The 26,288-nt window shown below is 45.9% G+C and overlaps 1 long non-coding RNA gene across 2 annotated transcripts in view; it reads left to right on the top strand.

Moving 5' to 3' along the window:
* The window catches only part of LOC140489134 (uncharacterized), a 32,127-nt gene extending 6,131 nt beyond the window's left edge, over positions 1-25,996 (top strand). For both annotated transcript variants that reach the window (XR_011963078.1, XR_011963077.1), the window contains exons 2-4: positions 640-746; positions 6,222-6,347; positions 20,438-25,996. This is a non-coding gene — a long non-coding RNA (uncharacterized lncRNA). The remainder of the gene's footprint in view (positions 1-639; positions 747-6,221; positions 6,348-20,437) is intronic.
* The last annotated feature ends 292 nt before the right edge of the window (positions 25,997-26,288 follow it).

Consider the following 26,288-nt stretch of genomic DNA (forward strand, 5'->3'; position numbering starts at 1 on the left):
TGGAGGTATTGTGGACAATGAAGGAGGTTATCTCAGAGTACAGTGGGATATTGATCAGATGGGCCAATGGGCTGAGGAGTGGCAGATAGGATTTAATTTAAATAGATTAGGTTAGGATATCTGGTTGGTATAGGTTGGACCGAAGAAGTCTGTTTCTGTGCTAGACATTTTTGACTGTGGGATCATACAAGTGAACTCTGCTCTGGTTCACCTCTGGGTTCTCTGATGTCCACTTGTTCATTATCTAGCTTCCTCAGTCTCTCATGGGTGTATTTTTGGTCTGTATAGTATTTTACAATTACTTTCACAGCTGTTTTGTAAATGAATTGAAAAATGTAGAGCTGGAAAAACACAGCAGGTCAGGCAGCACCCGAGGAGCAGGAGAATCGACGTTTTGGGCATAAGCCCTTCTTCAGGAATGTAAATGAATTGTCCACTGCTGCCTGGCTCCTGACCATGTGCTGTTCCATTATCAGGTTATTTTTTTTCCACAATATCTTTGACAGTCAAGAATTCTTTTTTCCAATAAGCGAGTGCATTTTCCTTCAATTTCCGACAGTCGAATTCTGCACCATTTTCATTCCCTGTAATTCATATTGCACTCCCTGAAACATCAACTGTGTATTTCTCCTTCCACAGAAACCAGTGATCAATGCCAAAGCCTTGTTGCCTGTGGAGAGGGTGATGTTTGACTTCCTTGTACTGCTGCAGTTTGTATGGTGAATGTGCTCCCACAACGTGGTTGGGTAAGAGACGTTACAGATTATTCACTCAGCGATATTGAAGAGTAGAAGATATCTGTACAAATCATCATGGTTTTAATTTCGCAAAAATATTATTGAGAAGTTTTGACATAAGGCTACAGATGAAGAATATTGTGTCCAGTGACCACAACCATTGCCAAATAAGCAGTTTTTCAAGAATGTCTTAAAGGAAGAAAGTAGATCTTAGAGAGTTAGAGTGGGGATTCCAGACCATGTTCCCTTGGAGTCTGTAGAAACATTCACACAGGAGAACTCAAAAATAAACACGATTGAGAGTCTGAACTAAAATGAGATATTATTGAGATATGAAAGGATGTGTGGTGCAGGGAGATAGGAATGATTACAGCCAGGAATTAATTCAAAGGTGCGAAAGTAAATTGTTGTTGCTTATAAATGGAAGTCTTTTGATTGATCAGCAAGTTTTGGTACAAGTGAGCACTTCGGCAGTAGAGTTTTCAATATTCTTGAGATTATAGGGAGGGTGAATGTGGGATGCTGGCCATGAGTGGGTTCAGACAATGAAATCTAGAGTCAACAAAAGGAATGAATGAGAGTTTCAGCAAATGAGCTGAGACTGTGGTGAGGTCAGGTGATATCACTGAAGTCGAAATAGTGGACTTGGAGGGGGTCTGGCCTGTCATCCTCACCTCATTCAGCTGTTTGTCAGTTTGTGAATCAAGTCTGTAACAAGCTCAGGAACTGAGTGGCCCTGGCAGAACCCAAACTGGGCATCACTGAGCAGGTTATTGCTGAGCAGCTGTGTGACAGCACTGTTGATGACACCTTCCATCACTTCACTGCTGAGCGAGTGTGGACTGATGGAGGGGAATTGGCTGAGTTGGATCTGCCCTGTGTTTTTGTGTTGGAACATCCCTGAGCAATGTTCCACAAAGTCGGTAGGTGCCAGTGCTGGAGCAGTACTTGCCTTGGTGGACAGCAAGTTCTGGAGCACAGCCAACAGTATTATTGCCAGAATATTGGCAGGGCCCATACCTTTACACTGCTTATCCATTTCGTGATCTGATTGGAAATGAGTTTTCAACCAAGTCGATTGGTCCCTCACATCACAGATATCAATGGAGAAGGCTCATACACTTGGCACTGCTGGCTGAAAATCGCTGCTAATGCTGTCCTATTATCTGGTGCATGAATGTGTGAGACCCCTCCATCTGTAAGGGTGGGGATATCTGTGATGCTTCCTCCAGTGAGTTGTTCAATTGTCTATCACTATTCTTGACTTGGTGTGGCAGAACTGCAGAACTCCGATCTAATCTATTGGCTATGGGATTACTTAGTTCTATTTGGTGTTGCTTGTGCTGTTTGGCATGCCGGTTTGGTAGCTGCACCAGGTTGGCACCTCATTTTTAGGTATGCCTTGTACTGCTCCTGACATGCCCTCCTGCATTCACCATTGAACCAGATTTGATTCCCCTGGCTTGATGTTAATGGTTAAGTGGGGGATATCAGGCCATGAGATTTCAGATTGGGCTGGAGTACAATTCTGCTGTTGTTGGCCCACAGTGAGACAGAAGTTGCAGGGTCAAGAGGGCTGATTGTGTGGTTGTATCTTCCAGTGCATTGGTAGATGTAATGTGGTCGATCCAGTTTCATTCCTTTGTTGAGACTGTGCAGTGATTAATACAATGAGTGATTTGATGGGCCACTGTCGGGTTTCTTTCCCTCAAGGACATTGTCAATGACAGAAAAACATCCCCAATGGTTCCATGGCAAACAGTAGATTCTTCATTACAGTTATATTTTTCTTGAAATCAGAGCCAACCTCTACCGATTTGGGATTCAAACCTGAACTTCAGTTGTATATTTTAATATTCTTGATAAATGATAAATATGACAGGTTTGTTCACTTATTTTTAGAATCACTATCACAGGTTTTGTTTATTGTTTTGGAGATAAAAACACTCCATGATCCTGTCTCCTCCATCCTCCCCTCCAACAACAAGAGTGAGGAGCACATGGAGTTTCTCTGTCCATAACATTGAGACAATCCGATCAGCTGCCTCTGCTTCTTTCCTCCCTCTCCACTCGCCCACCGAGCCAAACTGCCTCACAACGGTGCTCCTCATTTTAGTCCTAAATTTGCATTTCCTGGAGTCCCTTGTCAAGCCTTATTAGAGGTCATCTTGACCATTTACCCTAGTGTAGCTAAATCATGGACATTCCAAATCTCTGTCTCATCCTCCTGCTTATCATCACCCCCCTCCCCTTTCGCAATTCACAGATATTGTTCCATGATCTATCTGTCTTTTCTGGTTATATCCTTCTCTCCCATTCTGCTAAAACCTAATATTTGACCTCACCATCATTGGAAAATCCTGCTCCGTCTCCACTCTCCCTTTCCTTTCTGAGTTCATTGTATTTGGTGTCCCTCCAGGATCTATCCTTGGCCCGTCCTGTTTCTCACCTCCATCCTGCCAGTAGGTAACATCGCCCAAAAGCACTGTTAGGTTTCACATGTACACTGACAATGTCCAGCTCTCCCTCACCATCATCCCTCTCCATTACTCCACTATTACTCAGTTATCAAACTGCTTACCACGCTTCGATTAGCTGCAATTCACTCCAATGCAACACTGTAATTGATAAACCCATTGCCTTCAGTTGCTATTCCAAATTCATTTCCCTTACTGCTGTGTCCCTCCCTCTCACTGGGAAGTGTCTGAGGCAGAACTACATTCTTCACAATATTGCTTTCATATCTGACGCCAAGGTGACCTTCTGATCAGACATGTACACAATCACAAACACCACAAATTCCAATCTCTAAAACGTTGCTTGTCTCCTTTTCACCCCAGCTCCATTGCTGCTGAAACCCTAACCTGTGTCGGTGTTGCCTTTAACTTGACAAATCTGAAACAGAACCCTTGATTCCGCGACTGACCCAGAATCTGGTTCAAGAACAACCCGTAATGGGACACATCCTCTCCATATTTACCCTGTCAAACCTCGACAGAATCCTGTATGTTTCAAAGCGATCTCCTCTCATTCTTCCAAAGTCCAGTGAGTATATTCCCAATTTATTCAGCCTTTGCTTACAGAATAATCCCTTCAAAACAAGGATCATCCCAATGGATCTTCTCTGAAATGCCTCCAATAAACTGCTCTATTTCATTAACTAAAGTGACCAAATCTGTTCACGTTACTCCAGTTGTGGTCTCACTTGCCATTTGTTTAGTTGCCCTAAGGTATATACTCCAAACTCTTATATTACAAACTCTTTGAAATAAGGGACAGCATTCCATTCCCTTTCCTGATTCCCTGTTGTAACTGTGTGCTCGCTTTCTGTGTTTCCTGCTCATTTTCCCCCAGTCCCTTTTTGGTGCAGCTTTCTACAGTTTATCCCAAGTTATACTCAATTAGCCAACTTGTTGCCCAGGTTTCCTGTGAATATCTCTCTGTAAACTGTTTATAACCTTTTGGAACTTTCCTGTTATGCCTTTTCTAGGAGATTTCCCCCCTCATTATTCGAAACATGTACTGGGAGCACTGGGCAGTGGGAAGCTTGCTCAGTTGCTATCTTTCAGGGATACTCTGTGTTTCATGACCGGGAGGAGCTTGCTGCCCATTGCTCAGAATGGAGACAACTTGCCCATCAAGCTGCATGAGCCTTTCACACCCCATGTCTTATTGATTAGGCACAGCGGCAGAATGGAAGGAAAGAAAAGGAAGCAAATCCTGCTCTCCATATCTCACTGAATCTTGGGACATTCTGTCCCATGTTCAGTCACATGAAGTCCCAAGGTGGAAACTCATAGAAACCCACATAGATTTGCCCTTGAAGTGCCTGCTAACCTCCACCAGGGGTAATGTGTACAGTCCTCCTGGGCCAGGAAGAGGGGATTGTATGAGTTTCAAACTTGAACTGACAGTGACGGAATTTATAAACTTGTATTAAAGGTAGATATTCTTATGGTAATCTCAGTCACTGTAATGCCAAACTCTGACAGATTTACTCAATACATCAGGCCCTGGATATTCGTATTGTGTGAGAGTATTGTGTTCCAGATCAATACCATTTACTGAATAAAAGTTCTCCTTTGAATCAAACCATCCTCTCAATAGATCTTCCCAAATCTTCAACATGTGTCCTGTAATCCTTGTATAATGTGCTGATGGGTGTAAGGTTTATTATTACAACGTGTAACTTTTGTAAACCACTTTGTCACAGCTCCCCAAATTTCCTTTGCTACAAGGAGAATACTCTCAGTTTTTCCAAACCCCTGATTCCCCAATGTCTGTTTGCTCTCTGTAAGGTACACAGCAGGATTGTGTTGGAACATTCTCCACTTGCTGCATCAGTGCACCCCCCACCCCCCCAACAATATTAAAGAAAGTGAACATCCTCCAGTATAAAGTACTGTACCCGAGTGGTTTCCCATCCACCACCTTCAGCATTCTCTCTCCCCACCCTCGAGGCAGAGTGGCATCACTGTGTAAAATATCAAGTCAGCATTGTCCTACCCGACCATAGGACTGCTCTCTCATTAGAGAGAGATGTCTGGTAGTGGTTAACCTGAATATTACCACAGTGCAGGCAAGGGGGGAGGTTGAAAATGAGAGTCCATTAATTGCGGATGGTTATTCTTGATGAGTATTAGCAACACACATGTCACGTGACCAATTAATGTTAAAAAAGCCCCACAAATTCTGCAACTAAAATCCCCCATTCCTTGAACCATCCTGGTCAATCTCCTGTGCCCCCTCTCAGGGACCCTGCCATCCTTCACAATGTGTGGGCGATCTGTGGTTCGCACAGACCCAGCTGCTCTGAACCCTGTGGGTGATAGCATCGAGCAACAGTTGCACTAAACCTCACTGTCTGGAAGTGAGTGAGAGACAGAAATCCCGAAGGTATTTAAAATCTATTTAGGAACACACTTGCAATGCCAAGGCTGACAGGTCTATGGGCTCTGTGCTGGAAAATGGGATTAAAATAGTCATCTGGGAGATTTCTTTACAGCATAAACCCAATGGACCACAAAACCGTTTTCTGTCATGTAGACCACAGAAGCGTAATATAGGAATATGACAAGCCACAATAGAAACCAGGTCAGAGAAGGTGATATTAGAATAGATGATACGGAATTGATTCATGTTTTTTGGAGGAAAATGTGACAGAGGTAAAGCGGGACATTGTGGAGCTCTGGGTGCAGGAATCTGAAATAAAAATGGGTTATCCTGAAGGCTGGAATTAAAGAAAGGCACATCACAGAGATTTGTGAGGGTGGACAAGATTAAAGATAGAAAGTGTATTGAGACTGGAGGAGATTAGAGATTGGAGGATGTTGCAGAGATTGTGATGTCTTTGATGTAGAGATAGTGATAGTTCTGAGGCTAGAGAGGAATTATAGAGACCAGGATGAGTTGTTAGCTTTCCCAACACTACCTCTTTACTGATAATGATTGTTTCTCTGTCCTTATCTGCCATTACCTCCATAGGCCTGCGACAATGAGAGTACACAGACAGTATGTTCCTGTTAAGGCCAAGGCTGGGAGGCGTCGAGAATGCTGCATAACCTGCAAAATTGAGGCTCTGGTCAAGAAAATGAAGGAAGGATATGGCAGGTACAGACCACTGGGTTGGTGTGAATCTCTAGAGGACTATAAGGGCAGTAAGAGTATACTCGTGGGAAACCAGGAGGCGAAAAAGGGGACATGAGATAGCTTTTGGGAAGAAGCTTTAAGGAGAATCCAAAGAGATTCTACAAATACACTAAAGACAAAAGAATAACTAGGCAGAGAATAGCGACTCTCAAAGATCAACAAGACAGCAGGAGGTGGGAGAGATTCTGTAAGTATTTCATGTCAGTTTTTACTGAAAGGAGATATGGAAGTTAGAGAAATTGGGGGAATAAATAGTGATAACTTGGCAAGTGTACATATTACAGAGGAGGTGGTACTGGATGTCTTAAAATGCATAAAGGTGGATAAATCCCTGGAATCTGATCAGGTGTATCCCAGAACTTTGTGGGTAATTAGGGAAGCTTTTGCTGGGCCTCTCGCTGCGATATTTGTATCATCGATCGCCACAGGTGAGGTGCTGGAAGATTGGTGCCATTATTTGAGAAAGGTGGTAAGGAAAAGCCAGGGAACTATAGACCGGTGAGCCTGAAGTCAGTGGCAGAGAAGGTGTTGGAAGGGATTCCAATGACATTTACATGTCATTGGAAAAGCAAGAAAATATTAGGGAGAGTCAGCATGGCTTTGTGCATTGAAATCAGTAACTTGGACTTGAGAAAGACACAAAGTTTCACATAACACACTGGTTAGCAGGTTCAACACCATAGAATTCTGCCGGAACTAGCTGTTTGAATACGGAATTGGCCAGAAGGTCAAAGAGTCATAGATGGACAGCACAGAAACAGAGACCCGTCGGTCCAACCAGTACATGCTGATCAGATATCCCAATGCAATCTAGTCCCACCTGTCAGCACCCGGCCCATATCCTTCCTATTCATATACACATGAAGATGCCTTTTAAATGTTGCAATCATAATGGCCTCCACCACTTCCTCTGGCAGCTCATTCCATACACGTACCACCCTCTGTGTGAAAATGTTGTCTCTCAAGTCTCTTGAAAGTCTTTCCCCTCATACCATAAACCTATGCCCTCTAGTGCTGGGATCCCCCACGCCAGGGAAAATTCTTTGTCTATTTATCCTATCCATGCACCTCATGTTTTTACATACATAGATAAGATCACCTCTCAACCTCGGACGCTGTAGGGAATACAGCCCCAATCTATTCAACCCCCAGCCTAGCTCAAATCCTCCAACCCTGGCAAAGTTCTTAGAAACCTTTTCTGAACCCTTTCAAGTTTCACAACATCCTTCCAATAGGAGGGAGACCAGATTTGTACACAACGTTCCAAAAGTGGCCTAACCAATGTCCTGTACAGCCACAACATGACCTCACAACTCCTGTACTCAATACTTTGTCCGATAAAGGAAAGCATACCAAATGCTGCCTTCACTATCCTAACTACCTGCACTCCAAGGTCTCTTTGTTCAGTAACACTCACCAGGACCTTACCATTAAGTGGATAAGTCCTGCTAAGATTTGAGTTTCCAAAATGTCAATCCTCAGCCCATTCACCCATCTGATCAAGATCCCATTGTATTCTGAGGTACTATTTATCACTGTCCACTGCACCTCCAGTTTTGGTGTCATCTCACTAACTATACCTCCGATGTTCACATCCAACTCATTGATATAAATGACGAAAGGTAGTGGATCCAGCAGTGATCCTTGTAACACTCCACTAGTCACAGGCCTCCAGTCTGAAGAGCCAGTTCTGTATCCAAATGGCTATTTCTCCCTATATGCCATGAGCTCTAACCTTGCTGAGAAATCAGTGTCATAGTGGAGGGTGCTTTTTGGACTGGAAGCCTGTGATGAGCAATATGCTGTCAGGCTGGGTGCTGGGTCCACTGCTTTTTGCCATTTATATAAATGATTTCTATGTGAATATAGGAGCTATGGTTAGTAGGTTTACAATAGACACCAAAATTGGAGGTGCAGTGGACAGCAAAGTTACCCGAGAGTACAATGAGACTCCAATCAAATGGGCTGAGGAGTGGCAGATGCAGTTTAACTTAGATAAATATGAGGTTCTGCATTTTGGAAAAGCAAATCAGGGCAGGACTTCTACACTTAATGGGAAGGTCCTGGTGAGTATTGCTGAACAAAGAGATCTTGGAGTGCAGGTTCATAGTTCCTTGAAAGTGGAATCATAGATAGGCAGGGTAGTGAAGAAAGTGTTTGGTGTACTTGCCTTTATTGGTCTGTGCATTGAGTACAGGAGTTGTGACGTCATTTTGCGGCTGTACAGGACATTCATTCAGCCACTTCTGGAATTCTGCTTTCAGTCCTGGTCTCCCCGCTATTGGAATGATATTGTGAAACTTGAAAGGATTCAGAAAAGATGCAAAGATGTTGCCAGGGTTGAGGGATTGAGCTACAGGGAGAGGCTGAATAGACTGAAGCTGTTTTCACTGGAGAATCGGATGCTGAGAGGTGACCATAGAGGTTGATAAAATCGTGAGGGACATGGATAGGGTAAACAGCCAGGGTCTTATTCCTGTTTAGGTGAGTCCAAAACTAGAAAGCACAGGCATGAGGGAAAAGATTGAAAAGGGATATTAGGGGCAAAGTTTCAAGCTGAACGTGGCACGTGTATGGAATGAGCTGCCAGAGAAAGTGTGGAGGCTGGTACAGTTACAACATATAAAAGGCTTCTCACTGGATATGTGATTGGGAAAGGTTTAGAAGGCTAGGGGCCAACTGCTGGCATATGGGACGAGATTAATTTAGGATATCCGGTCGGCATGGACAAGTTGGACTGAAGGGTCTGTTTCTGTGCTGTACATCTCTATGGCACTAATAAATTAAAATTAAGATTTAGCAGAAGGTCAGACAATTCTCCTTGGAGCTGAGAAGGTTAAGCAGTGATTTTGACCAGGAGTTGATTTGTTTCCAGGGTATTTCATTTACAGAGAGACAGAGTGAGAAATTTTTAATGTCACAATTTTTAGTAACTATTTTCAGGTAACTGGCAAATAATGCAGGTTAAAAATGTGAAGATTATTTTACTCACTAAGTTCTGAGCTTCTGGAACAGTTTGACTGACAGCTGGATGCAGATTCAGTAGTTATTGTCAAAACAAATTTGAAATTTAACTTTTTTAAGGAAGGCTTTGGAGGGCTATATCCAAATGGGAGGTGAGTTGGGACTGACTGGCACCATCTCCAGAGGGAGAGAGTACAGCCCCAATGGGCTGAATAGCCTCCAGCCCCTGTGCTCTGTGATACTGACCCATTCACTGTGAATGATGAAGCTCATCACAGGGTAGAGCCGTAGAGATGTACAGCATGAAAATAAACCCTTTGGTTAAACTGCTCCATGCTGACCAGATATCCCGACCTAATCTAGTCCCATTTGCCAACACTTGGCACATATCACTCTACATACTGGATTAGTGGTGCTGGAAGAGCACAGCAGTTCAGGCAGCATCCAACGAGCAGCAAAATCAACGTTTCGGGCAAAAGCCCTTCATCAGGAATAAAGGCAGTGAGCCTGCAGCATGGAGAGATAAGCTAGAGGAGGGTGAGGGTGGGGAGAGAGGAGCATAGAGTACAATGGGTGAGTGGGGGAGGAGATGAAGGTGATAGGTCAAGGAGGAGAGGGTGGAGTGGATAGGTGGAAAAGAAGATAGGCAGATCGGTCAAAAACTGTATGTACAACAAACTTTTATCCACCCACCTCCATAACCAGCGCTCCTCAAACATTCCAGAAGATTCCCCTGGCCTCGGAAACGTCATTAGCCATGCGGCTGACGCAGCTACCACCCCCACGCTGAGTGATGATGTCACTTCCGCCCACATCATGGCCACTCCCACAGCCACTTCCGGCCCTCACATCATCGCTGATGCCACACGCTCAGTGACTCCCGCCACCCCTACTGCCATGATCACCACCACTTCCACCCCCACCAGCGCCACTCACCTGCATTCTGCTGACACGCCCCCCACAGACCCCACTGTCACTATCCCCACCCCCCAGAACCCCGAGGGCAACATTACCCCAGCTCATGCCTCCACCCCCATTTCCCCCACCATCACACCCACTCCAGGTACTGGCTCCGACCCCACTCCCAGCTCCACACCCACACCAGATCCCAGCTCCCGGCCCGGCCAAGTTTTCACCATTCCTCCAGACCTCCCACTCACTGAGGACGAACGATCAGTCCTCAGCAAAGGACTCCCCTTCATCCCCCTCCGTCCACGCATCAATGAATTTAATACACGACGTGACATCGAACAAATCTTCCGTCGCCTCCGCCTCCGAGCTTACTTTCACAATCAGGACTCCCGCCCAACTTTCGAGGACCCCTTCACCCACCTCCAACACACTGCATCCACTTGGACACCCCGCGCTGGCCTATTCCCTGCCCTCGACCTCTTCATTTCCAACTGCCGCCGGGACATTAACCGCCTCAAACTGTCGTCCCCCCTCCCCCACTCCAACCTCTCACCCTCACAACGCGCAGCCCTCCAATCCCTCTGCTCCAATCCCTCTGCTCCAATCCCAACCTCACCATCAAGCCAGCGGATAAAGGGGGCGCAGTGGTAGTCTGGCGAACTGACCTCTACACTGCTGAAGCCAAACGCCAACTCGAGGACACCTCTTTCTACTGCCCCCTCGACCATCACCCCACCCTCATCACCAAACCACAATCTCCCAGACCATACAGAACCTCATCACCTCAGGAGATCTCCCACCCACAGCTTCCAACCTCACAGTCCGGGAACCCCGCACTGCCCGGTTCTAACTCCTTCCCAAGATCCACAAGCCTGACCACCCTGGCCGACCCATTGTCTCAGCATGCTCCTGCCCCACTGAACTCATCTCTACCTACCTTGACACTGTCCTATCCCCCCTAATCCAGGAACTCCCCACATACGTTCGAGACACCACCCACGCCCTCCACCTCCTCCAAGACTTCCGTTTGCCTGGCCCCCAACGCCTGATCTTCACCATGGATATCCAATCCCTCTACACCTCCATTCGCCATGACCAGGGCCTCCAAGCCCTCCTTTTTTTCCTCTCCAGACGTCCCCAACAGTACCCTTCCACTGACACTCTCATTCGTTTGGCCGAACTGGTCCTCACCCTTAACAATTTCTCCTTTGAATCCTCCCACTTCCTCCAGACCAAAGGCGTAGCCATGGGCACACGTATGGGCCCCAGCTATGCCTGTCTCTTTGTTGGCTATGTAGAACAGTTGATCTTCCATAATTACACCGGCACCACTCCCCACCTCTTCCTCCGCTACATTGATGACTTCATTGGCGCCACCTCGTGCTCCCGCGAGGAGGTTGAGCAATTCATCAACTTCACCAACACATTCCACCCTGACCTTAAATTTACCTGGGCTATCTCTGACACCTCGCTCCCCTTCCTGGACCTCTCCATCTCCATTAGTGACGACTGACTTGACACTGACATTTTTTACAAACCCACTGACTCCCATAGCTACCTGGATTACACCACTTCCCACCCTATCTCTTGCAAAATTGTCATCCCGTATTCCCAATTTCTCCGCCTCCGCCGTATCTGATCCCAGGAGGACCAGTTCCACCATAGGACACACCAGATGGCCTCCTTCTTTAGAGACTGCAATTTCCCTTCCCACGTGGTTAAAGATGCCCTCCAACGCATCTCGTCCACATCCCGCACCTCCGCCCTCAGACCCCACCCCTCCAACCGTAACAAGGACAGAACGCCCCTGGTGCTCACCTTCCACCCTACAAATCTTCGCATCAACCAAATCATCCACCGACATTTCCGCCACCTCCAAAAAGACCCCACCACCAGGGATATATTTCCCTCCCCACCCCTTTCCGCCTTCCGCAAAGACCGTTCCCTCCGTGACGACCTGGTCAGGTCCACACCCCCCTACGACCCACCCTCCCATCTGGCACTTTCCCCTGCCACCGCAGGAACTGTAAAACCTGTGCCCACACCTCCTCCCTCACCTCTATCCAAGGCCCTAAAGGAGCCTTCCACATCCATCAAAGTTTCACCTGCACATCCACCAATATCATTTATTGTATCTGTTGCTCCCGATGTGGTCTCCTCTACATTGGGGAGTCTGGGCGCCTCCTAGCAGAGCGCTTTAGGGAACATCTCTGCGACCCCCACACCAATCAACCAAACCGCCCCGTGGCCCAACATTTCAACTCCCCCTCCCACTCTGCCGAGGACATGGAGGTCCTGGGCCTCCTTCACCGCCGCTCCCTCACCACCAGACGCCTCGAGAAAGAACGCCTCATCTTCCGCCTCGGAACACTTCAACCCCAGGGCGTCAATGTGGACTTCAACAGCTTCCTCATTTCCCCTTCCCCCACCTCATCCTCGTTTCAAACTTCCAGCTCAGTTACTGTCTCCTTGACTTGTCCGACCTGCCTATCTTCTTTTCCACCTATCCACTCCACCCTCTCCTCCTTGACCTATCACCTTCATCTCCTCCCCCACTCACCCATTGTACTCTATGCTACTCTCTCCCCACCCCCACCCTCCTCTAGCTTATCTCTCCATGCTTCAGGCTCAGTGCCTTTATTCCTGATGAAGGGCTTTTGCCCGAAACGTTGATTTCGCTGCTCGTTGGATGCTGCCTGAACTGCTGTGCTCTTCCAGCACCACTAATCCAGGATTTGGTTTTCAGCATCTGCAGTCCTTGTTTTTACATATCACTCTACAACCTTCCTATTCATATACCCATCCAGATGCCAAATGGTTTAATTGTACCAACATCCTCCACTTCCTGACAGAAGACTCCATACACGCACCAACCTCAGTGGGAAAAAATTGCCCCTTAGATCCATTTTAAATTCTTCCCCTCTCACCTTAAATCTATGCCCTCTCATTCTGGACTCCCCGACCCCAGGGAAATGACCTTGTCTATTTATCCTACCCAGGCCCCTCATGGTTTTATAAACCTCTATGAGGTCACCCCTCAGCCTCTGATGCACCTGGGAGGATCCCACCACTCAGGTCACAATGGGGCCTGGCTGATTGACACAGCTTCAGACCAATAGGAGAGATGGCGTGATCCTCCAGCCAATGGGAGTGAATGAGGGGTGGGTCCAGCAGGCCAACACATGACCATCAGTTTTGCAGGCGCAGTGTCACTGTGAGGGGGGACTGAATGTGAAGGAGTGGGAGAGACAGCAGATACTGGGAGAGAGATGGAGTTAGTGTGGACTGGGAAGGTTGATAAACACTGTTTCAGTCTGCTGGACCTGAATTAGATACTCCGGGTAAATTAGAACCAAAAGAACTTCGGATGCTGTAAATCACACACAACAACCAGAAGGTACTGGAAAAGCTCAACAGATCTGTCAGCATCTGTGAAAAGAAATCAGTTCGCATTTTCGATCCAGTGATGCTTCCTCAGGAACTGATGTTACTGAGAAAAAAATGTCCGTTTTTATATAGAAGGTAGGGGTTAAGGAGTAAATGATAAGTGGGGATAGAGTCCAAAGAGAGAGATAAGAGCAGTTGGACAAAGGAGTGGATAACGATCTGATGCGGGGAGGGTGAATAGCTGTTTCTGGGGACTGTTCGTGGCTAACCATAGGTAGTGTGTAATGGCAGGCTATGTAATAACAAGGCCTGGTATGTGGGGTAGGGGGGAAAGACACTAGGACGTGGGAGAGTTCAGGACCTAAAATTATTGAATTTGATGTTGAAGCCAGAGGGTTGCAGGGTTCCTGAGAGGGAGATGAGGTGGTGTTCTTCCAGTTTGCGTTAAAGTGTGGCTCTGGAAAAGCACAGCAGATCAGGCAGCATCCAAGGAGCTGGAGAATTGATGTATTGGGCATGTCAGCTTTCATCAGAAATGTGGGTGGGGGAATATGGCTGAGAGATAAATAGGGAGGGGTGTTTGGGGATGGAGGGAAGGGAGCTAGGGTGGCAATAGGTGGTTGTAGATGGAGGGCAGAATGGACAATTCGAAAGGAAGATGGGCAAGTGGGACTGTTCAAGAGGGTTTTGCCGAGTTGGAGGGTTGAATCTGAGATAAGTTGGGGGATGGGAGATGAGGAAACCTTGATGCCGTGTGGTTGAAAGTTCCCAAGGTGGAAGATGAGGTGTTCTTCCTCCAGGTGTCGGGTGGCTCGGATTTGTGGGATGGAGGACTTGCATGTCCATGACAGCGTGGTGGCGGAGGGAGTCGGGGGTAGCCGAAATGGTCAGCTACAGGGTGATGGGTTGGTTAGTGCATGTGTCCCAGAAATGTTCCCTGAAATACTCCACAATTTGGCGTCCCGAGAGCAAGGGACACAATAGGTGAGGTGTTTGGGTGGGCAGGGAATTCTCTGCTGGATGTCGGAGGATCCAGTGGTGCCTTGGATGGAGGCGAGGGGAAGGTGTGGGCACAGGTTTTCCACCTCTTGCAGTGGCAAGCGAAGGTGCTTAGAGTGGAGGGTGGGTTGGTGGGGAGTGTGGATCTAACGTGGAAGTCACAGAAGGTATGATCTCTGTGGAAATGAAAGGGGTGGGGAGGGAAATATATCTCAGGTGGTTGGATCTGATGGTGGAAAGAGCAGAGGATGATGGGTTGTATCTGGGTGTAAGGTGAGGATGGCGGGATTCCAATTTATTGCATTTGAAGGGGTGAGGTTCAAGGGCAGTGGTGTGGGAAGTGGAGGAGATACGCTGGAGGGCGTTGCTGACCACATGTGAGGGGAAATTGCTGTCTTTGAAATAGGAAGCCATTTGGTATGTTCTGAAGTGTTCTTCCAGCTTGCGTCAAGCTTCACTGGAGCGCTGCAGTAAGCATGAGACAGAGATGTTGGACAGGGAACAGTCTTGTGTGTTAAAGAGCAGGCAACTGGAAGCTCAGGGTCTTTTTTGCAGGCACAATGCAGATCATCAGCCGCCATTTCCACCACCGCCACTGAGATGCTAGAAGGTTCCTGTCTCCTCCATTAACAGCTTTCCACCTTCCCACTCCTTTATCTTTCCAAATGTTCCTGTGTCTCTTTGGGCTCTGTCCCCACCTATTATTTACTCTCTAACCCCTATCTCCTGTAGTCCAAAGATGTATAGGTTCGGTGAATTGGCCCAGCTAAGGTTCCCGTAGTGTTCAGGGATGTGCATTAGTTCGGGGGAAATGGAGAGTAATAGAATAGGAGAATGGGTCTGGGTGGGATAAACTTCGGAGGGTGGGTGTGGAATTGTTGGGCCAAAGGGCCTGTTTCCTGAAGGGATTCTAATTTTCCCAGCTGTCATCGGTTCTGAGGAAGGGTCACTGGACCCATGATGACCCATGGAGTGTGCAGGAGGCGGAAAGGGGAGAGTGGCAGCAGAAACCGGATGAAATGTATCAGTGTAGACTGGGAGGGTTTAGGTACACTCTGGGCAGGTCGTTAGTCTGAATTAGAAACTCTTGGTCCCACGTTTGCAGCAAAGGGGAAGATGGCTTGGGCCTCAGGCAGTGAGAGGTCCTGGGTTATAGCCACCATCTTTATTTGGGGCAAGGTACAGCAAGGAGCATGGACGTGTCCTCATCCTGGGTGGGGGCGGTGTGATTTGAAGAGGAGCATATAGACATCACACACATACCAAGAGAAGTGTTTGCCTTCACTATTCATCTTGCACTGACTGTGAGCTTTGTTTTGTGAATTCATTTTATAGGATATTAATTGAGAATAATTGAGACTGGGATCTCAATAAACAAGTTTCTACAGTCAGTGGAGTCATCAGGATCTGAATGTCATTGGCATTTAACTGTGGAACGAGAAAGGTTTGTCTGTTCTGTCTGTGGGAAAATATCTTCAATATTTTTGTCAAGCCTAAAGCAGAAAGATGTTCACGTTCATGGTTGGATCACCCTTGGGGTATGTGTTCAATTCTTGGCCCTCTAGCTGTGGAAGGAGGTATTGGCCTGAGAGACAGCACAGATTTATCCAAATTACACCTCGTCTTCTTGCAGGAACTGTCAGATTTAGTCTCAATCATCCACTTTATAATGTTAATCTGTAAACTCCCTACTTCCAATTTTCTGCAAATTTCTCGTGGATTCAAATTCCAGCACCATTTCAGGTGGAACGTTCCAGATTCTGACAACTGTCTGTTCATTCAGAAACTGCTGAAGTCCATTTTGACTCTGGGGTTACAAAGGGCTGAATTGAAAGATGAGGTGCTGTCCCTGAGCTCCCATTGAGATGCATTGGAACAGTACAGGAGGCTGAGGGCAATGTAGGTGTGAGCAGACAATGAAAATGACAGGGCTGCACTGTGAGGGCTGCTTGGCTCAATGAGTGTGTTTTGGAGTTGGGTGTAAATAGTGAGGTGAGACAGGGAGAAGGTGAAGCTGAAACTCCATTTTACTTCATGCCTTTCAGAAATTCACAATCCCAATGGGAATAGCCAATTTGTCAGTGATACCTGTGGAGTATTTAAGTTTTTAAAGTATGACATATCAGCTTTAGTAAAGGTTTTTTTTTGTTATTATAATGGACATGTTTGAAGTGAAGGAAGGTTGCTCACTCATTTAAATTCTCCTAATGGGAGTAACTAGATGAATGTAGAGAGACGTTGTGACAGGAGCCCTCAGACCCGTGGTGTGCTCCTCTTGCACAATGTGGGAAATAAGGGCCGCTTCCAGTGTCCCTGACGGCTATTTGTGCAGCAAGGCTTCCCATCTGCAGCTACTGGGAAACTGCTTTTCAGAGCTGGAGCTGAGAGAGGACTCACTGTGGAGCATCTGCAATACTGAGAATGTTATGGACAGCACGTTTAGTGAGTTAGTCACACTGCAGGTGAGGGTTACACAGGCAGAAAGGGAATGGGTGAACATCAGACCTAGTAAAAGGCTCAGGAAGCGAGTACAGGAGTCCCCCGTTGTTATCCCCTTCTCATACAGATACTGTATACCGCTTGGGATTCTGTAAGGGCGGGAATGGGTGGGGGTGGCTTCTTGGGAAATCAGCATCAGCCAGGTTAATGACACCACAAAGAGCTCTGCTGATCAGAACAAGAGGAATGAGAGTTGATGGGCTATAGTGACAGGGGATTCAATAATCAGGGGTACAGCCTGGCACATCTGTGCCCACAGACATGAATCCAGGATGGTATGTAATCTCCCTGGTGCCAAGATCCATGATATCATGGAGTGGCTGCAGGACATTCTGGAGCTGGAGGGTACACAGGCCGTTGTCGTGCAACATACAGATACCAAAGATATCGCTAAACAGAGGGATGAGGGCCTGAAAGCTGGACATAGGGAGAGCAGAGATACATTAAAATGTAGCTCCTGAAATGTAATAATGTCAGACTTACTCCCAGTGCCATGTGCTAATGAGAGCAGGAATGAGAAGCTAGATCAGCTGGATGTGTGGCTGGGGAAATGGTGTACCAGAGAAGGATTATGATTCATCAGGCACTGGGACTGTTTCTGGGTGGGACCTGTACCAGCCTGATCGGTTACCCCCGGGCAGAGCTGAGACAAATCTGGTGGGGGCTTTTTCCAGTTCCATTGGTGAGTTTGTAACAAGTCTGGCAGGGGGTTGGGAAGGAAAGTGTAGGCTTATATGGGTCAGATTCAGGATAGGGAATGTGAGGTGGAATATTAGTGATGTAGGTAGCGGCTCAGAAAGCCAAAGGAAAGGAGGATTAAACGAAGATTGAGTCCCTCTTCAGCCATCAGTCCTGACATCCCAGGAAGGAGAGTCAACAAAACCTGGAGCTGTTTACATGTCTATGACTCTGTACTTCAGCAAAATGGTGGAAATCTGCAAAAAAAAACAAAGTGCTGGAGATCCTCAGCAGGTCTGTCAGCATCTGAAATGATGACAGATGCAGGAAACATTGCAGCCTTGAAGAAATTATTTTATTTAATTTTCTTATTTGTGTTTTTTTTCACTGTTCTATACCTCTTATTTCTTGATTTTCTCTCTTTCTCTCGCTTCCCATTCTCTCAATACCTTTTCCCTCCTCTTCCCGCTTTGCTACCCTTCTCCCCTGTTTTCCATTTTGTTTCTGCTTCACCCATCCCTCACATATTTTGTCACGTAGCGCTGGCTTTAGCCTGGGTCATTCACGTCTCTTAATCTCCCTTTAATCTCTCCATGCACTGTCATTATCACCTTTGCATCTGGAGCCTTGACTCACCTTCTCTCAGCGTGGTATAAATAGCTCCGTAATACTCCCCCTTTGTTTTTATCTTTATCTTTAATCAGTTAGACTCGAAACGTCAGCTCTTTTCTCTCCTTGCAGATGGTGCCAGACCTGCTGAGAATTATCCAGCATTTTCTCTTTTGGTTTCAGATTCCAGCATCCGCAGTAATTTGCTTTTATTAATGGCAATATGATTTTGCCGGTGATATGATAACTCCAGTGTCGATGCATGAGAGGTGAGCAAGCGAACGAATTCCCTCTGGAAGTCGTGTGACAAGTATTAACAGAGATCCAGGAAAATAACATGAACGAATCTTTGATTTGAATTGAAGCCTGAACTCTGGTTCTCCTCCGACACTGTGCCAGGTCTGCCTAATACTGCATATACTTCACGTTTTGCATTTGTTGGTGAAAACAATTGAGACTGGTTGTATTGCTGCAGACAACATCTACCAGTCATCACGGGTATGGTGATCAAGTCTTGCGTCTATCCCTGTCAAATGTTTTATTGCGCAGGTGACGCTTCCTGCTTTGTGGAGCACGTTGTTTGGAAACACAGCAAAACCACACAAGCGCAACACATGGTCAGCTTGGGGGTTGAACCCACGACCTTAGCGCTATCAGTACCACGCTCTAACCAGCTGAGCTAATGAACCAAAGCGTGGGCGCCTGTGAAAGCAAATGCCTATATTGCCGGTGCTCACAACCACGGCGGCTGGGCATTTTCTGCTTCTAATCGATCGCACGACAGTCTGAAGCATTTCCTTTCGTTGCAAAGCTTTTCAACAAAGAAGACATTTACTTTTCCGAACGCGCATACTCGAGTTAACCATTTGCTCTGATATCTAAAATTCAGCACAATGTCCGGACGCATGTAATTTCAATCGCAACGCCACCAGCTCAGCTGCAGCTTGTCACGTTGACAAATTTCGTCTGGAGAAACGTACCTTCAACGATCGCTCACTGTTCTTCTGGATACTCACAGACCTTTGGAATCAGGGTTATGTGCTGCTTATAAACTGCTACGAACCTTATGCCAAATGCATTTGAATTGTAATCTATCAGTGGGGTTCTTTCTGCTCCCGAACGACGCAGTTGCTTTGGTGTCAGCAACAGCTCAGAAGTCAATTGCACGTTTTGCTCAATGACTCATGCTGCTTATGCAATCTTCGTTTGACAGCATATTTAGCAAGTTTTACAGGCCTTCCTGCAGAGTTTGTCAGCGACAGGTCAGCTGCTAAAATGATTGCTTCAGACAGCATGCTACATCCTACATTTGAAAATGGAAAAGGTGCAAAAGTTTACAGGCTGAACACTCACTCACTATTTCGCCTGGCGCGTCAGAGGCTGGGAGCTGATCTTATGGAGGTTTTTCAATCATGATGGGAATGAATCGGGTAAATAGACAAGTTCCTTTCGCTCAGGTGGGGCAGTGCAGAACTAGAGGGTATAAATCTGGTGTGGGCGGGTGAGAATTCGAAAGGCAGTGAGGGGCAACGGCTGCACGCAGAGGGTGGTGCGTTTCTGGAATAAGTTGCCAGACGAGCTGGTGATGGATGGTATAATTCCAATTCTGTTAAGGAATCTGGATGTGTACTTGGATAGGAAGGGTTTAGAGAGAAATGGGTCAAGTGCATGCAATCGCGGCTGGATCAGGTGAGGATATCTGTTCGGAATGGACGAGTTCGACTGAAGACTGTGTTTTCTGTGCTGTCCATATCTAATGGCTCTATGATAGTGCAGGTGAAATGATAAAAAAGATAAATTTAAAAAATGAAGTAAAATTGTCTGAAGTTGCTGAATTCAAACAACTTCAGGTAATTTTATTTAAATTATTTTATTTATCTTCTTTATTTGTGTTTTTGTTTTCACTGTTCTGTATCTCTTACTTCTTGATTGTCTCTCTTTCTCTCGCTCCCCACTCTCTCAATACCTTTTCCCTCTCCTCTTCCCGCTTTGCTACCCTCCAGCACAATTTTCACTGACACTGCCTGGCGTATCCTCCTCGTTAAATTGACCATCAGGCCAGGGGGAACATAGGAGGGCCTGCGAAGGTATATTGAAAATGAGGTAACATTAACAAACAGGATCTCTTACACACCAAAGAGTGAAAACTGCAAGTGATAGACAGATTGAACCAACAAATCAGACCTAATCTCTTCACTCCTGTCGACTGCAGTCTCGGTGAATGCTGGTGGCCAATCAAATAACTTACTGGTGGAGGATCCATAAATGTCGCCTTCTCAATAATGAAAGAGCCCAGCACAACAAGAGAAGATAAGGTTGAACCATTCCCAACAATGTATAGAAAGAAGGGTCGATGGGATGATCTGCTTTAGATTCCTCTAGATGTCAGTCTTCAGCTAATTCGGTTCATTTTGTGTAGTATCAGCAAATGGCTGGTGGTTTTGGATAATGCGAAGTGTTTGTGCTCTGATTACATTCCATTCAAGCTGTTCCTGCCGGGCTACAGCACTGGCATCTACCTGACAATGTGGGAAACTATCAGTGTATTTCCTGTATATATACAGACGAAACATCAAACTATCAACAACTGCTGCATTGCTCTATTCCTCTGAATTCCCACTTGGAGTATATGGACTTGACGAGATTACAAAGAGAGATAAGAGTGAAGTGTGGAGAGGGCAACATAGATCAGAAGATATTAGTATTTGGAGGAGGTTGCAGAGAATAAAGAGACATTTACATGCTGTGGTAGGTATCAGAGATTGGAAGAGTTATAGGTTCTGAAGAAGCATACACAGGGAGGGAGGGAGGTGTTGGATAAGGTAACAGTGCTAAGAAGGGGGCACGCTCTGGTGAACGTTACAGGGTTAGTGCATAGTTTCAGGTGCTGGATTAGGTTACAGGGATTGGGAGAGGTGTAGGTGCTGGACAATGTTACAGGGATAGGGACGGCCAAGGTCCTAAAGAGTGTTACAGGCATAGGGCGAATGTGCAGGTGCTGGAGAATGTTACAGGAAATGGGAGGGGTATAGGTGCTGGATTAGATTACAGGGAGGAGTGTTGGCACTGCAGAATGGTACACAGATAGGAAGGGGTTGCAGGTGCTGGAGAATGTTACAGGGACAGAGAGGGGTGTAGGTGCTGGGAATGTTACAATGATAAGGAGGGATATCAGGTTGAAGAAGCTTGCGAAGGTTACCTAGATGGGGAGGGCTGAAGAGGCTGGAGAGGGTGACAGACATATGGATGGTCAAAGGGGCTGGAGAGGATTACAGGCATAGTGAGCGTTGTAGGGGCTGAGAATGTTCCAGAGATATGAAAAGTTGAAGCGTCTTAAGAAGTACACAGAGATATGGAAGCTTGAAGGGGATGGAGAAGCTTACAGAGATACGGAGGGTTGAAGAGGCCTTTGAAGGTTACAGAGATACGGAGAGTTGAAGCGGCTTGAGAAGGTTACAGAGATGTGGACGGTTGAAGAATCTTGAGAAGTTTACAGAGATAGGAAGGGTTGAAGGGGGTGGAGTAGGTTACACAGATATGGAGGGTTGAACGGGCTAGAGAAGGTGATAGAGATTTGGAGGGTTGAACCGGCTGGATAAGGTGACAGAACTGGGAGGTTAAAGGCGACCAGAGAAGGTGACAGACATGGGTAGGTTGAAGGTTGAACGCGTTTCAAAGTTGGGTAGAAGTATGAAGTGAAGATCGATTACTTTTTTAAGAAGAAAAGAATTAAGGGGCACGTTGAGACGGTGGGCAAGTGGAGCTGAGTCCATGAAAACATTAGCCATGATCTGATTGAATGGCAGAGCAGACTCTTAGGACCAGATAGCCTATTCCTGCTCCTACGTTCTTATGTTCTTACATCCGCCTGTAGGTGAGGGGCCTGAATGGACTGAACATGGAGATGTTTCCACGAGTAAGAGAGACTAGGGACACAGTTTCAGAGCGAAGGAATGATCCTTTAAAATGTGATATGGAGGAATATTTTCAGCTAGAGGATGATCAATCTGTGGAACTCAGTGCCTCACGGGGCTGTGGAGGTAAGTAATTCTGCATACCTAACTCAGAGATAGATTAGTTCGTGATGACTAAGGGGATCAAGGCTTTCAGGGACTAGAAGAGAGAATGGGGTTGGGAAACAATTCAGCTATAATCGAATGGTGGAGCAGACTCAATGGTCCAAATGGTCTCATTCTACTCCTATATCTTGTGGACTTATGGACTGTCCTTATTCCATTGGGTTTGAAGTGTGAATTATCATTTCGGGCATAATGTTCATCATGAATTCCGACACGTTCCTTCTTATTACTGTCATGTCTTGGTTTCAGATCGATTGGAGAAAGCTCCACCACAGAAAAAAAACTTGGGAATCATTGTGTATAAATCTCCGAAACGTGGCATACAGGATCAGCCGGTCATAGAGAAGGCAAATGTAATGCTGGCATTGATTCCAAAGAGAATGGAAAATAATAATAGCGAAGGCATGCAACAACGACAGAAGGCAGTAATCAGCTCATAGCAGACGACACTTAGTCCCCTATCTAAAGGGAAAATGTTCTTGCACTGGAGGCAGTTCAGACAAGATTCACCAGACTGATCCTCAAAAAGCTGGGATATTAATGAGAAGAGGCGGAGAAAATTGTACTTTGAACTGGTTAGGATTTATTGAGAAAACAAGGCAAATGTGTTGATACACCAAAGATTCTTGTGTTCTCACAGGGTGGATAATGAGATGTTGTTCTCCTGAGCAAAGGTCTATAACCAGAGATAAAGGGGAATGCAGGCACAAGAGAAGCTAACACTGAAAAGCAGGACTGTGCAGACTGGAGGATGCGACAGAGGTCAGATATTGTGAGATCACTGATGTTTGTTAGAGGTCAGATAGGTTGTCGGGACAGGTACAGACTTATCAGACCTGAAGAAGTTACAGAGATCGGGGGAATTATAGAGAACGGGGATTACACTGATAGGGTTGGTATTTGGAGCTTACCAACGAGTTTACAGAGATAGGGAGGGTGTCGTGGCTGGGCACGACACAGTTGTCATGTTAGTTGTAGGGACAAGAGTTTACTGAGGTTGGGAGGTTTAAAGGGGCTTAATCAGTTCACAGATCCAGGAAAATTGGAGGAATTGGAGGACCAGAGATGCTGAGGACAGTAGGGCGGCAGGATTTCAGACGGTTAATGAGGGCTGTGAAGGCAGGTTTGCAGCATTCCCATCAGTTACACAGAGATGTGGAGTGCTGTTCTGGATGAGGATACGGAAATCGAGAAGGTGGCAGATGCTGTAAAATACTACAAAAACAGGGCGTGGTAGTATTTGAGGCGATTACAGGGAGATGATGCATTGAAGAGTTGGAAAGCAGAAGAGTTTAAAGGGATAAGAACAGTTTTAGGAGTTAGAAGGATTTAAGGCACTGGAACAGATGTGTTCTCCTGTTTCCTTGCTGTATGATTCTATGACATGAAATTGATAGAGTCTTGGAGAGGGAATACAAAACAGGAAAATCCCAGGCAGCATTAGCAGTCTGTCATGAGAGTACTGCCTTCAGCTCTGTTGCACTGATCCTCATTAAGACAGCGCAGGCCTCGATCAATAAGTGGGAACTCCATATGCTGTCTCAGGAAGGCTCAGTACAGCAGAGCTGATCGTCATCCTCTCACAAGTGGGTGGAGGTTGAGCCTGGGTTCTTACTGCTCTGTTCTCATCCTTCAGCACTGTGTCAATATCATGTTTTGTGGGTAGATGTTTCGAGCGCTATAAATGCGTTCTGCCCTGTTGAATGTGAGTGTTCTTACTTCGCTGCTGGATTTATTGCAATCTCCATATCTCCTTGCCTTCTGGCTGACAAACTGCGTTCAATGAGGTGTTGGGCAATACAGGAATTAGAAATTGAGTGTCAGGAACTTCCTGAGTAACGACAGTAGACAGAGAAATAGACAGAATGGGAAATTAGACTGAGGCAGTGAGGGTTGCACATGGCGATGAGGGAAACAGCACTGAGCCGAACTGAGATCTGGAAAATCATAGTCTTCATCCCTGGCCTGTGATGCCTCGTCTCTTCAAGGTGAAGAATTCTGTTGGCTCAGGATCTGGAGTAGCTGCAAAAAGCTGCAGATAGAGATAGCAATTAGACCATCACAATGAAGGATCCTACATGGAGAGATATTGATTGATATATCCATTTGCAGGAAGGTAACCGGATCAAACCACAGTCAGGAAGGAGGGGTTTGATTCATGGTGCACTGGGATCAGTACTCAGGAATGAGGCAGCTATCAGGGGGATAGGCGATGGCCTCGTCTTACTCTCATTAGACTGTTCATCCAGGACTTAATGCCAATGTCAGGGATACCCATCTGAAAGCTCAATATCCTTTAATGATGGAAATCTGTTATAGTCAGTTGGTCTGGCCTACATATGACTCCACGTCCTGATCAAGGGGTTGAATCTCAACTGCACTCTCAATTAATCGAGCAAGCTGCTCAGCTCAAGGACAGCTATGGGTTGGCATGAAATGCTGGCCTGCCATAAATGCTCACATTCCACGTATGAATTAAAACCTAAATCTGCTGGGGCCATAGTCCTGGCCAATCATGTCGGTAGGATTATAGCCAGGGCTTTAAACTCACAGAGAGAATTCTGAGACAGTGTTCAGGTAAAAGAAGCTTTCCAAATTCAAACACAACATGTCAAGCATTGGAACAGCATGAGGATGTGAATGAAGACAAGCAGAAAGTAATAGGAAGGAAGAGTTTTCCTCTCACTGTACATCAGCGAATAGGTTTGTGACAGGAAAGATTTGGAAAATATAAATTATAACTTTTTTTGAATGGAAAAATTCTCTGCAATTAGGTAGATGGACTTGTGGTACAGATATGAAAGTGATTTAGACACCAGAGAGATGCAGTTACAGAGTGAAGAAAAAATTGAACATTTCAATTCAATGGTCGGCAACCTCGCGGGAACTCAGGCAAAATGGGGAAGCAGGAAGGGTAACCTGATCGTAGTGGGTAACAAAGGCATGACAGAGATAATATTTGGCCTCAGATTTTGTAATAGAATCAGTGTAAATTCTGGCCACTACGTGTCAAAAACACAAGCAGGAGAACAGTTTTTTTTTAATGGTGCCGTGCAGGATTTAATTTCTCATCGCTGGATTAAACAGGAATCGGTTGGAATTTTAAATAAATGTAGTATGATAATTTGGGGAGACATCAAACTTTGTATAATCTAGGAAAATCACACTGGCAAGAGCGATCCTCGGGGAGGAGTTCAAAGAATATTTTTTATCAGGGTTTCTGCAACTAGCTAAGAGCATAACTATTTCAGATCGACCGTTGGGTGATGAAACTGAGTGAAGGAGTGATGTCACACTGAGCGAACCGATGGGAAATTGCAATAGAGTGGAAGTCAAAGAGATTGTGAATTTTTAAGTGACCGCTGAGCGCACCCGACGATCAGAAAAAATACCAATCCCCTGAAGTTTGAGAGAAGAACTGACCAAGCTAAACAGGGGAAACAGACCGATATAACTGGCTGTAAATGAACTGTGGAAAAGAATTGACGGAACTGTTAAATATTAACAGTTAAATATTTAAATATTAAACAAAATGACAAAATCTCAGCCGGACATTTCCGCCTGTGCTTCTGAAATGTTTAGAAGACAAATAACCTAACAATTCTGAAGGAACCATGGAAATATTTCTTAAACGGGTTTCAAGGGGTGTCCTCTCAGGAGGAGTGTGGTATAATGGAGAAACTTTCTCGGGATTTAATGAGTTGAAAGGAGCAAACAGAGTTAAAGATGCTGAAGGTGGCGAGTGTGTTACGGAGAGTGGTAATGTCCAGAACAG

This window comes from Chiloscyllium punctatum, chromosome 18 (assembly GCF_047496795.1).
Source record: "Chiloscyllium punctatum isolate Juve2018m chromosome 18, sChiPun1.3, whole genome shotgun sequence".
Classification (NCBI taxonomy): domain Eukaryota; kingdom Metazoa; phylum Chordata; class Chondrichthyes; order Orectolobiformes; family Hemiscylliidae; genus Chiloscyllium; species Chiloscyllium punctatum.